Raw genomic sequence first — 15744 nt, 5'->3', positions numbered from 1 at the left:
TGAAATTAACTCTGATGACACAATGATCCTATCATGGTGGTCTGGGGTCAGGGGGGCTCACGGTTGTTGAGTGGTGTGTGTGAGGGAGGACCAGGGGGGCTCACGGTTGTTGAGTGGTGTGTGTGAGGCAGGACCAGGGGGGCTCACGGTTGTTGAGTGGTGTGTGAGAGGGAGGACCAGGGGGGCTCACGGTTGTTGAGTGGTGTGTGAGAGGCAGGACCAGGGGGGCTCACGGTTGTTGAGTGGTGTGTGTGAGGCAGGACCAGGGGGGCTCACGGTTGTTGAGTGGTGTGTGTGAGGCAGGACCAGGGGGGCTCACGGTTGTTGAGTGGTGTGTGTGAGGCAGGACCAGGGGGCTCACGGTTGTTGAGTGGTGTGTGTGAGACAGGACCAGGGGGCTCACGGTTGTTGAGTGGTGTGTGTGAGGCAGGACCAGGGGGGCTCACGGTTGTTGAGTGGTGTGTGTGGGGCAGGACCAGGGGGGCTCACGGTTGTTGAGTGGTGTGTGTGAGGCAGGACCAGGGGGGCTCACGGTTGTTGAGTGGTGTGTGTGAGGCAGGACCAGGGAGCTCACGGTTGTTGAGTGGTGTGTTTGAGGCAGGATCAGGGGGCTCACGGTTGTTGAGTGGTGTGTTTGAGGCAGGACCAGGGGTAGGGGAGTTCGCGTTGGTAGTGTGGTGAGGTGCACAGCTGCAGCCACACTGTCATTACTGATCCTCAGGTGGCTGGGAAGAAAGGGGCTCCTTGCCACATAGGCTGCCCTCCCTCTGTCCATGCCTGCCCGCCCTGCGCCCAGGAAGGGTTGGTAGCGCCAGGCGGCACCACTCACAGTTCACACACTGTCACGTGTGGCAGCAGGGAGGTATGGAGGAGGAAGAGGGGTATGGAGGAGGAAGAGGGGGGGGGCTCCCTCTCCTCTCATCTCCCCTCTGTCCATTCTGTTTCCCACCATTCACCCCTCTCTTTCTCCTTTCTCCTCTTCCCTCAACCCACTCCTCTCCATTCTCTCCCATGCACCTGCAGCACTTGTGTCCAGGCCGTAGAGCTGAAGGATTTGGGTGTTCTGAGGGTCGAGGGGGACACCGTCAAACAGCATGGGGAAGAAATTTCTAACTGCTGCTTTTTGATATGGGACAGTGTAATATCACATTGTTTAGACTGTATGCAATGTAGTTCGACAGAGAGGGAAGGAGTTTACAGTATTTTTTATGGCAGGTCTTTCTAACTGTCCCATAAAGTAACCTTTATGGGTTGGTGTCAATACTCATCTATAAGAAGTGACTTGCTAACAACCGATTAACCCTATACATGCCTGTCCTCTATACAATCTGGTGTTGCAGCTCAGGTCTGTTTAGCTTATAGCTAATAATACAGTAACTTAATCAGATACAGTGGGGCAAAAAAGTATTTAGTCAGCCACCAATTGTGCAAGTTCTCCCACTTAAAAAGATGAGAGAGGCCTGTAATTTTCATCATAGGTACACTTCAACTATGACAGACAAAATGAGAAGAAAAATCACATTGTAGAAAATCACATTGTAGGATTTTTAATGAATTTATTTGCAAATTATGGTGGAAAATAAGTATTTGGTCACCTACAAACAAGCAAGATTTCTGGCTCCCACAGACCTGTAACTTTTTCTTTAAGGGGCTCCTCTGTCCTCCACTCGTTACCTGTATTAATGGCACCTGTTTGAACTTGTTATCAGTATAAAAGACACCTGTCCACAACCTCAAACAGTCACACTCCAAACTCCACTATGGCCAAGACCAAAGAGCTGTCAAAGGACACCAGAAACAAAATTGTAGACCTGCACCAGGCAGGGAAGACTGAATCTGCAATAGCTAAGCAGCTTGGTTTGAAGAAATCAACTGTGGGAGCAATTATTAGGAAATAGAAGACATACAAGACCACTGATAATCTCCCTCGATCTGGGGCTCCACGCAAGATCTCACCCCGTGGGGTCAAAATGATCACAAGAACGGTGAGCAAAAATCCCAGAACCACACGGGGGGACCTAGTGAATGACCTGCAGAGAGCTGGGACAAAAGTAACAAAGCCTACCGTCAGTAACACACTACGCCGCCAGGGACTCAAATCCTGCAGTGCCAGATGTGTCCCCCTGCTTAAGCCAGTACATGTCCAGGCCCGTCTGAAGTTTGCTGGAGAGCATTTGGATGATACAGAAGAAGATTGGGAGAATGTCATATGGTCAGATGCAACCAAAATATAACTTTTTGGTAAAAACTAAACTCGTCGTGTTTGGAGGACAAAGAATGCTGAGTTGCATCCAAAGTACACCATACCTACTGTGAAGCATGGGGGTGGAAACATCATGCTTTGGGGCTGTTTTTCTGCAAAGGGACCAGGACAACTGATGCGTGTAAAGGAAAGAATGAATGGGGCCATGTATCGTGAGATTTTGAGTGAAAACCTCCTTCCATCAGCAAGGGCATTGAAGATGAAATTTGGCTGGGTCTTTCAGCATGACAATGATCCCAAACACACCGCCCGGGTAACGAAGGAGTGGCTTCGTAAGAAGCATTTCAAGGTCCTGGAGTGGCCTAGCCAGTCTCAAGATCTCAACCCCATAGAAAATCTTTGGAGGGAGTTGAAAGTCCGTGTTGCCCAGCAACAACCCCAAAACATCACTGCTCTAGAGGAGATCTGCATGGAGGAATGGGCCAAAACACCAGCAACAGTGTGTGAATACCTTGTGAAGACTTACAGAAAACGTTTGACCTCTGTCATTGCCAACAAAGGGTATATAAAACAAAGTATTGAGATTATTGACCAAATACTTATTTTCCACCATAATATGCAAATCAATTCATTAAAAATCTTAGAATGTGATTTTCTGGATTTTTTTTCTCATTTTGTCTCTCATAGTTGAAGTGTACCTATGATGAAAATTACAGGCCTCTCTCATCTTTTTAAGTGGGAGAACTTGCACAATTGGTGGCTGACTAACTACTTTTTTGCCCCACTGTATGTACTGTTGGTAGGACAGGTAGGTAGGACAGGTTTGTATGACGTAGTCCTTACAGTACTGAAACATTCCTTATTTTTGAGCAGATTTTCACAGGGTAACACAGTGGTTTAATTAATCACATTATTCATTTACGGTACATTGTGTTTTATTACCTTGAACCCTGTGTTTGGATTTCAGCCTCACAACTTAAACACATGTAAATCATATCAAGTCATGATATTCCCGTTGATCATCATATGCAGCGTTGCTCTCTGTCTATTCCCCACCTGTTGTAATGTTCAGTCATGGAGAACTTTTCCCTCCCTCCCCATGCACGCCAGACCCCCCACACTACAATACAGCTATTTGGAAGAAGGAGGGAAAAAAATCTTCTTTTCGAAAGAAAAACCACGAAGGCTGACGAAATCACTTTAAACGGCCCTAATTCTGCCATTAGGCGAGCAGCAACGAGAGGCAGCGCTGAGGCGATTGGCTGGGCCTGCACTCCATATTCACAGGCCCAGGATGAAGCTGGGCGGCCTGCTGAGAAAATGGTGTCGTAATCAGGAGCTGCATGTTCTGCCTGTACGCCAGCCCCCACCCCTCTCTCCCTCTCCTCGCCGCCCGTGCCTCCCTTTCCTTCCCTCTTTCTGGCTAGTAAGGAGATCCTAATGAGAGTTTGGATGTACTGAGCTCCTCATATGTGAGGAACTTGGCAGGAGGGAAGGGAGATGGGGCCTGAGGTGAGGGTGGGAGCTGGAGGTAGAGGGTTTGGAAGTTGGAGGGTGGGAAGGCTTTTTTTGTTCCCACATTTGATTATTCAGGTTGGCTGAATTAAATTCTCGACCCATAAAATTCGTATCCCCTCTGGGGTCTATTTGCATGTATTTCAACACCCCCCCACTTCCCTATTCCCCTTTTCACCCCAGAAAGTGAAAGAGATGGCGAAGCAACCAGGCCTGGCTAGGATTTAAGACGTCACCATGGTGTGAAATATGGGTGAACAAGCAGGGGCTTTGAAACTCAAACGGACCCCTCTTAGACTTTTTTACACACACACACACACACACACACACACACACACACACACACACACACACACACACACACACACACACACACACACACACACACACACACACACACACACACACACACACACACACACACACACACACACACACACACACACACACACACAAACTTTTATCCAAATGATAATTTACAACATTTAACATTCAATATAATTAATCACACAGGGGAATAGTTGGTAAGGGGTACATTATGCCAAAAACACTTATTTGAATCACAATGTAATAAATGCTTGTGATACGGAAACAGTGGTGTAACTTGACATGCCATCATTGAGGTAAACTTACAGGAACATTATACAAGGGACATATTTCATAAATATGTCTAAAGTCCATTTTAATTGTCCCAATTTTACACTCAGTGGGAGAAAGTTGGGGATTAATTTTCAGACAGAAATGTTTTTTTGGCCAGGTCTTAAAATTCCACTTGGGATCTGTGCCCAATTGCGTATATAAGATGAGGGGAACACACAGGTAGCTAGGCAATGGGCACATGTTCTGTCTGAGAAGCTAGCTGGCTAGAACAACAACAACGACACAAACCCATGCAGATAGCCAGCCATAGGAGACACCTGTTAGTTTGGCTAGCTGTTGAGCTTTTTGTTGTGCCCCGTGCCATGCTCTGGCCTAATGGCACTTGTTTTATGGGCCATCTGTGTGGAAATGTGATGGGACATGAGGGCTGAAGTTGGATGGTTATGGCGGCGTAATTGATGGCATTTAGTCACATGGGGTGTGCTGTTGCTGTAACCACCCCCCCCCTGTAGGACCCCCCTTGCCCGCACCCCGGTGCACAGGCAGAATGCAGTGTCAGGAGGCTGAGCACTGAGCGGCCATTGTGTGTGCTAACCAAAGCGGAATGGCAGGGTGACAAAAGGGGGAGGAGTGGGCTCAGGGCGCACAAAGCCAGGGGGAGGAGAGGAGAGGGTTAGTAGAGGAGAAGGAGGAGGTGTGAGGGGCGTAATGCTGGGGGCTAAATAGACCCACTCAGTCCCAGAAACTCCATGCACCCCCAAAACTCCCTACTACCCCTCTCTCTGCTCCTAGCCTGTGTGTTGCCTGGGTAGGTTGCCCACTTGTTCCGAAAGAGAGTGGAAGGGGGAAATACAACACCTGAAACGGAAAACTCGTTGTTGTTTTTACATTCGTGAATCATGTCTTCAAACGGGCTAAAATATGTAGACAACACGTAGTAGTCACCATTGACCTAAATCCTTATCAAACTGTCCTGCGAGCATTTTGTCTCACTAGCAGGTGTTGCTGGCATCCTAAAACAGACTCAATGACTTGCTGCTCAGTTCACCCACGTTACAAATATATACTGTAAGTCTGGAGTAAAAAGGTAACTGATACACTGATCATTCAACATCATCTGAGATCCAATCTGACATCTGACCCTAGGTTAAATTGAGGAACTTGTTCTATATCCTCCTTTTAAAACTTCCCCCCAACACAGCCATGTGGATGTGATTGATTGCTGAGTGCCCTGTGGTGTTTGAGAGAGATGGAGAGACAGACAGGGGTCTGTGAATCCATCTAAACCAACCAGTAACCCTCACCAACCCTTCATAGAGATACCTGAGAGAAGAGACCACTCTAAAACACACAACACCAAACCCCTACCCTAATACCATCATCCACCCCAACCAGAGTTCTATTAGTAACATCCCTCTGGCCTACGTCAATGGGCTTACTTGGAATCAACTAGATATCTCTCCGTCTCTCCAAAAGTGACGGTGGGGACAGCCAGCCAGTGAGATGTCTGTGTTAGATCCATGTCTTTGTGTTACCATGGAGATAACCTCAGATGGCCTCCAGTCATGGATATCCCCTGTCCCACCCCTTGGCTGGTCACCAAACCCACAAAGGGCCACAGGGCCACTTTGAAGAGGCCCCTCTTCCTTGTCGGGCCCTTCCTCTCCCCTCTCAGATGCAAGGTGGACTCAGGAACATCAAAGGGATGCTCTATACAAACCCCCCCCTCCCTCCTTACCATTTGAAAACCTTCTTTATTGCTGCGAGCCTCACACTTTTCTGTCTATTTACAAACCCCACTGTAGGGCCCAATAGCAGATTCCCTTTTTACTGGTTGTTTGCGGCCGGGTTAGGAAGTAGCTTGCTGGGTTGTTTTGCTTTGTCTTTTGTGATGTAACTAGAGGGTCAAACCCAGGGGCATGCATAGGTCATATAGCAGTAGTGAACTGGTCGGGTCAACCCTGGAACGCCACAGCACACATCCTTTCCCTACCACCACTCCTACAGGTGTGTGTTGTGCCCAGAGCTAGTACATACAGGTTGTCTTGGCCCTCCCTCACCTCCAGCACTGCAGTCAGAGCCCTCCCCATCAGAGCCATGACCTCCCCAGCCATTATCCCCATGCAGCCTGTAAATCAGCCTGCAATCAGGGCCTCTTGGCTCCCGGAGCCCTCACCTCGCCACTCCAGATGATTCCCCTGGCTGATTGGGCTAACTGGACTCCTGTCTGTGGAGACATTAGCATGGATTGTTTTCTGGATGGCACACAGATGGAGCTGCGTTAGCATTCACACCTCACCTCCGCCACCGCTCAGACCCTGAGACTGATACAAGGGAGACATTTCTGTCATTTGTATTTACAATTCCGTCTTATCAAAGCAGGTGTGACTGCATCCCTACTATAGTAAGTATATAGTTCACTCCCCAACCCTGTGTCACATCCATGAGGGCCCCATAGGTACTCGGTAGCAATCAGAAACTGACCCATGGCATGCCTTACTGTCATGCCCAAGGAGAAGACCGGATAGACTCTGTGACTGTGGTATTAGATAGGTAGTGATGATAAAGTGAGGGAGAACATCAGCTAGCTTTCATTCAGGCTGTCTTGGCCCTCCCTCACCTCCAGCACTGCATTCAGAGCCTCTCCATTGAGTTGGTTTCCGTTCGTGAGAGTGTGAATCTGTGAGACAGAGAAAAAAATCAGTGAGTGAGTGGTTGAGTGAGTCTGTTTGGCTTGTGATTAGTAACCCTCCACACAGGTCCAAGAGGCTTCTAAACAGCTTCTAACCCCAAACCATAAGACTCCTGAACAGCTAATCAAATGGCTACCCAGACTATTTGCATTGAACTCCCCCCCCCCCTTCTACACTGCTGCTACTCTCAGTTATTATCTATGCATAGTCACTTTAATAACTCTAATTGCATGTGCATATTACCTCAATTACCTCGACACCGGTCCCCACCGCACATAGACTCTGTACCGGTAACCCTTGTATAATAGCCCTGCTATTGTTATTTACTGCTGCTATTTAATTATTTGTTATTCTTATCTCTTACTTTTTTAAGGTATTTTCTTAAAACTGCATTGTTTGTTAAGGGCTGTAAGTAAGCATTTCACTGTAAGGTTTACACCTGTTGTATTTGGCGCACGTGACAAATAACATTTGATATGATTTGATTTGACACACACACACCAACCCCCCTCTCCCTGGATAAATTATGCCCGGCGACAGCCATTGTCTAGAGCCTCGTGGAATCCTGATGTCATCACAGTTGCCCAGGCTCTACTGCGCTTAGTGACCACTCAGCTCTGGACAGGCCTCATGTCTGGAGAGAGAGAGAGAGAGAGAGAGAGAGAGAGAGAGAGAGAGAGAGAGAGAGAGAGAGAGAGAGAGAGAGAGAGAGAGAGAGAGAGAGAGAGAGAGAGAGAGAGAGAGAGAGAGAGAGAGAGAGAGAGAGAGAGAGAGGAGAGAGAGAGAGAGAGAGAGAGAGAGAGAGAGAGAGAGAGAGAGAGAGAGAGAGAGAGAGAGAGAGATGGGTGGGGCTGACAGGGGGATGAGAGAGAGAGGGTGGAGAGAGGTGGGACGAGTGGAGAGAGGGGAGGGATGAGTTGGGCCGACAGGGGGATGAGAGAGAGAGGGTGGAGAGAGGTGGGACGAGTGGAGAGAGGGGAGGGATGGGTGGGGCCGACAGGGGGACAAGAGAGAGAGAGCGTGGGGAGGGAGGGAAATATAGAAAGAGGGATAGGTTGAGAGGTGGAGTATTAGAGAAAGAGGGGGCTGATGGGGGGTGTATTTTGTATGGTATGTGCTGTATGGAGGGAGTTAGGGTTCTCATAGTCAGCAAAATCATTCCACAATGTACAAACATCCAGCAGATTTGGCTCCCACGTGGAAGACGCCAAAGCTACATGTAGGGAAAAATGGGAAAATCAAACTTTCTGTATTTAAAACCAAATCACCTTATCCATCTGGTAAATGTTATGTCACTTACTCTTCCATTCTCATTCTCATCAGAAAAAAGACTAGCACTTTAGAAATTGAATAAACCACTTTTTTTTATCTGCCTCTATCAGACATATCTGGTTAATCAATGACAGGAAACCAGGAGGGAAGCTGGTCTCATTTTCTACCTGACCGTAGAAAGAGAGGAGATACTCAAAGAATATCATTTACTTTCAGAGATATGAATCACACACAGATCCTCTCTAGGAAATACTGCGTGCGTGCATGTGTGTGTGCGTGTGAGAGAGACGGCTAGAGAGAGACGGCTAGAGAACAACAGAGAGAGACGGCTAGAGAGAGACGGCTAGAGAACAACAGAGAGACAGATAGAGAACAACAGAGAGACGGCTAAAGAACAACAGAGAGAGACGGATAGAGAACAACAGAGAGACGGCTAAAGAAAGATGGCTAGAGAGAGACGGCTAGAGAGAGACGGCTAGAGAGAGACGGCTAGGGAGAGACGGCTAGAGAGAGACGGCTAGAGAGAGACGGCTAGGGAGAGACGGCTAGGGAGAGACTGCTAGAGAGAGACGGCTAGAGAGAGACGGCTAAAGAACAACAGAGAGACGGATAGAGAACAACAGAGAGAGAGAGAAACAGAGAGAGACGGCTAGAGAACAACAGAGAGAGACGGATAGAGAACAACAGAGAGACGGATAGAGAACAACAGAGAGACGGATAGAGAACAACAGAGAGAGACGGATAGAGAACAACAGAGAGAGACGGATAGAGAACAACAGAGAGACGGATAGAGAACAACAGAGAGACGGATAGAAAACAACAGAGAGACGGATAGAGAACAAAGAGACGGAGAGAGAACAACAGAGAGACGGATAGAGAACAACAGAGAGACGGCTAAAGAACAACAGAGAGACGGATAGAGAACAACAGAGAGATGGCTAAAGAACAACAGAGAGACGGCTAAAGAACAACAGAGAGACGGATAGAGAACAACAGAGAGACGGATAGAGAACAACAGAGAGACGGCTAGAGAACAACAGAGAGACGGATAGAGAACAACAGAGAGAGACGGATAGAGAACAACAGAGAGACGGCTAAAGAAAGATGGAGAACAACGGCAGAGACGGCTAGGGAGAGACGGATAGAGAGAACGGCTAGAGAGAGACGGCTAGAGAACAACAGAGAGACGGATAGAGAACAACAGAGAGACGGCTAAAGAAAGATGGCTAGAGAGAGACGGCTAGAGAGAGACGGCTAGGGAGAGACGGCTAGAGAGAGACGGCTAGAGAGAGACGGCTAGGGAGAGAGACGGCTAGAGAGAGACGGCTAGAGAGAGACGGCTAGGGAGAGAACTAGAAGAGACGGCTAGAGAGAGACGGCTAAAGAACAACAGAGAGACGGATAGAGAACAACAGAGAGACGGCTAGAGAACAACAGAGAGAGACGGATAGAGAACAACAGAGAGAGACGGATAGAGAACAACAGAGAGACGGATAGAGAACAACAGAGAGACGGCTAGAGAACAACAGAGAGAGACAGATAGAGAACAACAGAGAGACGGATAGAGAACAACAGAGAGATGGATAGAGAACAACAGAGAGACGGATAGAGAACAACAGAGAGACGGCTAGAGAACAACAGAGAGACGGATAGAGAACAACAGAGAGACGGATAGAGAACAACAGAGAGACGGATAGAGAACAACAGAGAGACGGATAGAAAACAACAGAGAGACGGATAGAGAACAGAGAGACGGAGAGAGAACAACAGAGAGACGGAGAGAGAACAACAGAGAGACGGATAGAGAACAACAGAGAGACGGATAGAAAACAACAGAGAGACGGATAGAGAACAGAGAGACGAAGAGAGAACAACAGAGAGACGGATAGAGAACAACAGAGAGACGGATAGAGAACGACAGAGAGACGGCTAAAGAACAACAGAGAGACGGATAGAGAACAACAGAGAGACGGATAGAGAACAACAGAGAGACGGATAGAGAACAACAGAGAGACGGCTAAAGAACAACAGAGAGACGGATAGAGAACAACAGAGAGACGGCTAGAGAACAACAGAGAGAGACGGCTAAAGAACAACAGAGAGACGGATAGAGAACAACAGAGAGACGGCTAGAGAACAACAGAGAGAGACGGATAGAGAACAACAGAGAGAGACGGATAGAGAACAACAGAGAGACGGCTAAAGAAAGACGGCTAGAGAGAGACGGCTAGAGAGAGACGGCTAGAGAGAGACGGCTAGAGAGAGACGGCTAGAGAACAACAGAGAGACGGATAGAGAACAACAGAGAGACGGCTAAAGAACAACAGAGAGACGGATAGAGAACAACAGAGAGACGGATAGAGAACAACAGAGAGACGGATAGAGAACAACAGAGAGAGACGGATAGAGAACAACAGAGAGAGACGGATAGAGAACAACAGAGAGACGGCTAAAGAAAGATGGCTAGAGAGAGACGGCTAGAGAGAACGGCAACAGGGAGAGACGGATAGAGAGACGGCAGAGAGACGGCTAAAGAAAGATGGCTAGAGAGAGACGGCTAGAGAGAGACGGATAGAGAGACGGCTAGGGAGAGACGGATAGAGAGAACGGCTAGAGAGAGACGGCTAGAGAGAGAGCTAAAGAACAACAGAGAGATGGATAGAGAACAACAGAGAGACGGCTAGAGAACAACAGAGAGAGACGGATAGAGAACAACAGAGAGAGACGGATAGAGAACAACAGAGAGACGGATAGAGAACAACAGAGAGACGGATAGAGAACAACAGAGAGACGGATAGAGAACAACAGAGAGACGGATAGAGAACAACAGAGAGACGGATAGAGAACAACAGAGAGACGGATAGAAAACAACAGAGAGACGGATAGAAAAAACAACAGAGAGACGGATAGAGAACAGAGAGACGGAGAGAGAACAACAGAGAAACGGATAGAGAACGACAGAGAGACGGCTAAAGAACAACAGAGAGACGGATAGAGAACAACAGAGAGACGGATAGAGAACAACAGAGAGACGGATAGAGAACAACAGAGAGACGGCTAAAGAACAACAGAGAGACGGATAGAGAACAACAGAGAGACGGCTAGAGAACAACAGAGAGAGACGGCTAAAGAACAACAGAGAGACGGATAGAGAACAACAGAGAGACGGCTAGAGAACAACAGAGAGACGGATAGAGAACAACAGAGAGAGACGGATAGAGAACAACAGAGAGACGGCTAAAGAAAGATGGCTAGAGAGAGACGGCTAGGGAGAGACGGCTAGAGAGAGACGGCTAGGGAGAGACGGCTAGGGAGAGACGGCTAGGGAGAGACTGCTAGAGAGAGACGGCTAGAGAGAGACGGCTAAAGAACAACAGAGAGACGGATAGAGAACAACAGAGAGACGGCTAGAGAAACAGAGAGAGACGGATAGAGAACAACAGAGAGAGACGGATAGAGAACAACAGAGAGACGGATAGAGAACAACAGAGAGACGGATAGAGAACAACAGAGAGAGACGGATAGAGAACAACAGAGAGACGGATAGAGAACAACAGAGAGACGGATAGAGAACAACAGAGAGACGGATAGAAAACAACAGAGAGACGGATAGAGTACAAAGAGACGGAGAGAGAACAACAGAGAGACGGATAGAGAACAACAGAGAAACGGATAGAGAACAACAGAGAGATGGCTAAAGAACAACAGAGAGACGGATAGAGAACAACACAGAGACGGATAGAGAACAACAGAGAGACGGCTAAAGAACAACAGAGAGACGGATAGAGAACAACAGAGAGATGGCTAAAGAACAACAGAGAGACGGCTAAAGAACAACAGAGAGACGGATAGAGAACAACAGAGAGAGACGGATAGAGAACAACAGAGAGACGGCTAGAGAACAACAGAGAGACGGATAGAGAACAACAGAGAGAGACGGATAGAGAACAACAGAGAGACGGCTAAAGAAAGATGGCTAGAGAGAGACGGCTAGAGAGAGACGGCTAGAGAGAGACGGCTAGGGAGAGACGGATAGAGAGAGACGGCTAGAGAGAGACAGCTAGAGAACAACAGAGAGACGGATAGAGAACAACAGAGAGAAGGCTAAAGAAAGATGGCTAGAGAGAGACGGCTAGGGAGAGACGGCTAGGGAGAGACGGCTAGAGAGAGACGGCTAGAGAGAGACGGCTAGGGAGAGACGGCTAGAGAGAGACGGCTAGAGAGAGACGGCTAGGGAGAGACGGCTAGAGAGAGACGGCTAGAGAGAGACGGCTAAAGAACAACAGAGAGACGGATAGAGAACAACAGAGAGACGGCTAGAGAACAACTGAGAGAGACGGATAGAGAACAACAGAGAGAGACGGATAGAGAACAACAGAGAGAGACGGATAGAGAACAACAGAGAGAGACGGATAGAGAACAACAGAGAGAGACGGATAGAGAACAACAGAGAGACGGATAGAGAACAACAGAGAGACGGATAGAGAACAACAGAGAGACGGATAGAAAACAACAGAGAGACGGATAGAGAACAAAGAGACGGATAGAGAACAACAGAGAGACGGATAGAGAACAACAGAGAGATGGCTAAAGAACAACAGAGAGACGGATAGAGAACAACACAGAGACGGATAGAGAACAACAGAGAGACGGCTAAAGAACAACAGAGAGACGGATAGAGAACAACAGAGAGATGGCTAAAGAACAACAGAGAGACGGCTAAAGAACAACAGAGAGACGGATAGAGAACAACAGAGAGAGACGGATAGAGAACAACAGAGAGACGGCTAGAGAACAACAGAGAGACGGATAGAGAACAACAGAGAGAGACGGATAGAGAACAACAGAGAGACGGCTAAAGAAAGATGGCTAGAGAGAGACGGCTAGAGAGAGACGGCTAGAGAGAGACGGCTAGGGAGAGACGGATAGAGAGAGACGGCTAGAGAGAGACGGCTAGAGAACAACAGAGAGACGGATAGAGAACAACAGAGAGACGGCTAAAGAAAGATGGCTAGAGAGAGACGGCTAGAGAGAGACGGCTAGGGAGAGACGGCTAGGGAGAGACGGCTAGAGAGAGACGGCTAGGGAGAGATGGCTAGAGAGAGACGGCTAGAGAGAGACGGCTAGGGAGAGACGGCTAGGGAGAGATGGCTAGAGAGAGACGGCTAGAGAGAGACGGCTAAAGAACAACAGAGAGACGGATAGAGAACAACAGAGAGACGGCTAGAGAACAACAGAGAGAGACGGATAGAGAACAACAGAGAGAGACGGATAGAGAACAACAGAGAGACGGATAGAGAACAACAGAGAGACGGCTAGAGAACAACAGAGAGAGACAGATAGAGAACAACAGAGAGACGGATAGAGAACAACAGAGAGACGGATAGAGAACAACAGAGAGACGGCTAGAGAACAACAGAGAGACGGATAGAGAACAACAGAGAGACGGATAGAGAACAACAGAGAGACGGATAGAGAACAACAGAGAGACGGATAGAAAACAACAGAGAGACGGATAGAGAACAGAGAGACGGAGAGAGAACAACAGAGAGACGGATAGAGAACAACAGAGAAACGGATAGAGAACAACAGAGAGACGGATAGAAAACAACAGAGAGACGGATAGAGAACAGAGAGACGGAGAGAGAACAACAGAGAGACGGATAGAGAACAACAGAGAGACGGATAGAGAACGACAGAGAGACGGCTAAAGAACAACAGAGAGACGGATAGAGAACAACAGAGAGACGGATAGAGAACAACAGAGAGACGGATAGAGAACAACAGAGAGACGGCTAAAGAACAACAGAGAGACGGATAGAGAACAACAGAGAGACGGCTAGAGAACAACAGAGAGAGACGGCTAAAGAACAACAGAGAGACGGATAGAGAACAACAGAGAGACGGCTAGAGAACAACAGAGAGAGACGGATAGAGAACAACAGAGAGAGACGGATAGAGAACAACAGAGAGAAGGCTAAAGAAAGATGGCTAGAGAGAGACGGCTAGGGAGAGACGGCTAGGGAGAGACGGCTAGAGAGAGACGGCTAGAGAGAGACGGCTAGGGAGAGACGGCTAGAGAGAGACGGCTAGAGAGAGACGGCTAGAGAGAGACGGCTAGGGAGAGACGGCTAGAGAGAGACGGCTAGAGAGAGACGGCTAAAGAACAACAGAGAGACGGATAGAGAACAACAGAGAGACGGCTAGAGAACAACAGAGAGAGACGGATAGAGAACAACAGAGAGAGACGGATAGAGAACAACAGAGAGAGACGGATAGAGAACAACAGAGAGAGACGGATAGAGAACAACAGAGAGACGGATAGAGAACAACAGAGAGACGGATAGAGAACAACAGAGAGACGGATAGAGAACAACAGAGAGAGACGGATAGAGAACAACAGAGAGAGACGGATAGAGAACAACAGAGAGACGGATAGAGAACAACAGAGAGACGGATAGAGAACAACAGAGAGACGGATAGAGAACAACAGAGAGACGGATAGAGAACAACAGAGAGACGGATAGAAAACAACAGAGAGACGGATAGAGAACAAAGAGACGGAGAGAGAACAACAGAGAGACGGATAGAGAACAACAGAGAAACGGATAGAGAACAACAGAGAGATGGCTAAAGAACAACAGAGAGACGGATAGAGAACAACACAGAGACGGATAGAGAACAACAGAGAGACGGCTAAAGAACAACAGAGAGACGGATAGAGAACAACAGAGAGATGGCTAAAGAACAACAGAGAGACGGCTAAAGAACAACAGAGAGACGGATAGAGAACAACAGAGAGAGACGGATAGAGAACAACAGAGAGACGGATAGAGAACAACAGAGAGACGGATAAAGAAAAACAACAGAGAGACGGATAGAAAACAACAGAGAGACGGATAGAGAACAAAGAGACGGAGAGAGAACAACAGAGAGACGGATAGAGAACAACAGAGAAACGGATAGAGAACAACAGAGAGATGGCTAAAGAACAACAGAGAGACGGATAGAGAACAACACAGAGACGGATAGAGAACAACAGAGAGACTGCTAAAGAACAACAGAGAGACGGATAGAGAACAACAGAGAGATGGCTAAAGAACAACAGAGAGACGGCTAAAGAACAACAGAGAGACGGATAGAGAACAACAGAGAGACGGATAGAGAACAACAGAGAGAGACGGATAGAGAACAACAGAGAGACGGATAGAGAACAACAGAGAGAGACGGATAGAGAACAACAGAGAGACGGCTAAAGAAAGATGGCTAGAGAGAGACGGCTAGAGAGAGACGGCTAGAGAGAGACGGCTAGGGAGAGACGGATAGAGAGAGACGGCTAGAGAGAGACGGCTAGAGAACAACAGAGAGACGGATAGAGAACAACAGAGAGACGGCTAAAGAAAGATGTCTAGAGAGAGACGGCTAGAGAGAGACGGCTAGGGAGAGACGGCTAGAGAGAGA

The 15744-nt window shown here is 47.9% G+C and overlaps 1 long non-coding RNA gene across 1 annotated transcript in view; it reads left to right on the top strand.

Moving 5' to 3' along the window:
- Positions 1 to 15744, top strand: part of LOC123993353 — an 80482-nt gene that overhangs the window by 30084 nt on the left and 34654 nt on the right. The window lies entirely within an intron of this gene.

The sequence above is a fragment of the Oncorhynchus gorbuscha genome, linkage group LG13, assembly GCF_021184085.1.
Source record: "Oncorhynchus gorbuscha isolate QuinsamMale2020 ecotype Even-year linkage group LG13, OgorEven_v1.0, whole genome shotgun sequence".
NCBI lineage: Eukaryota > Metazoa > Chordata > Actinopteri > Salmoniformes > Salmonidae > Oncorhynchus > Oncorhynchus gorbuscha.
The sequence above is the reverse complement of the archived record's forward strand: the minus strand, read 5'-3'. Positions and strand labels throughout refer to the sequence as shown.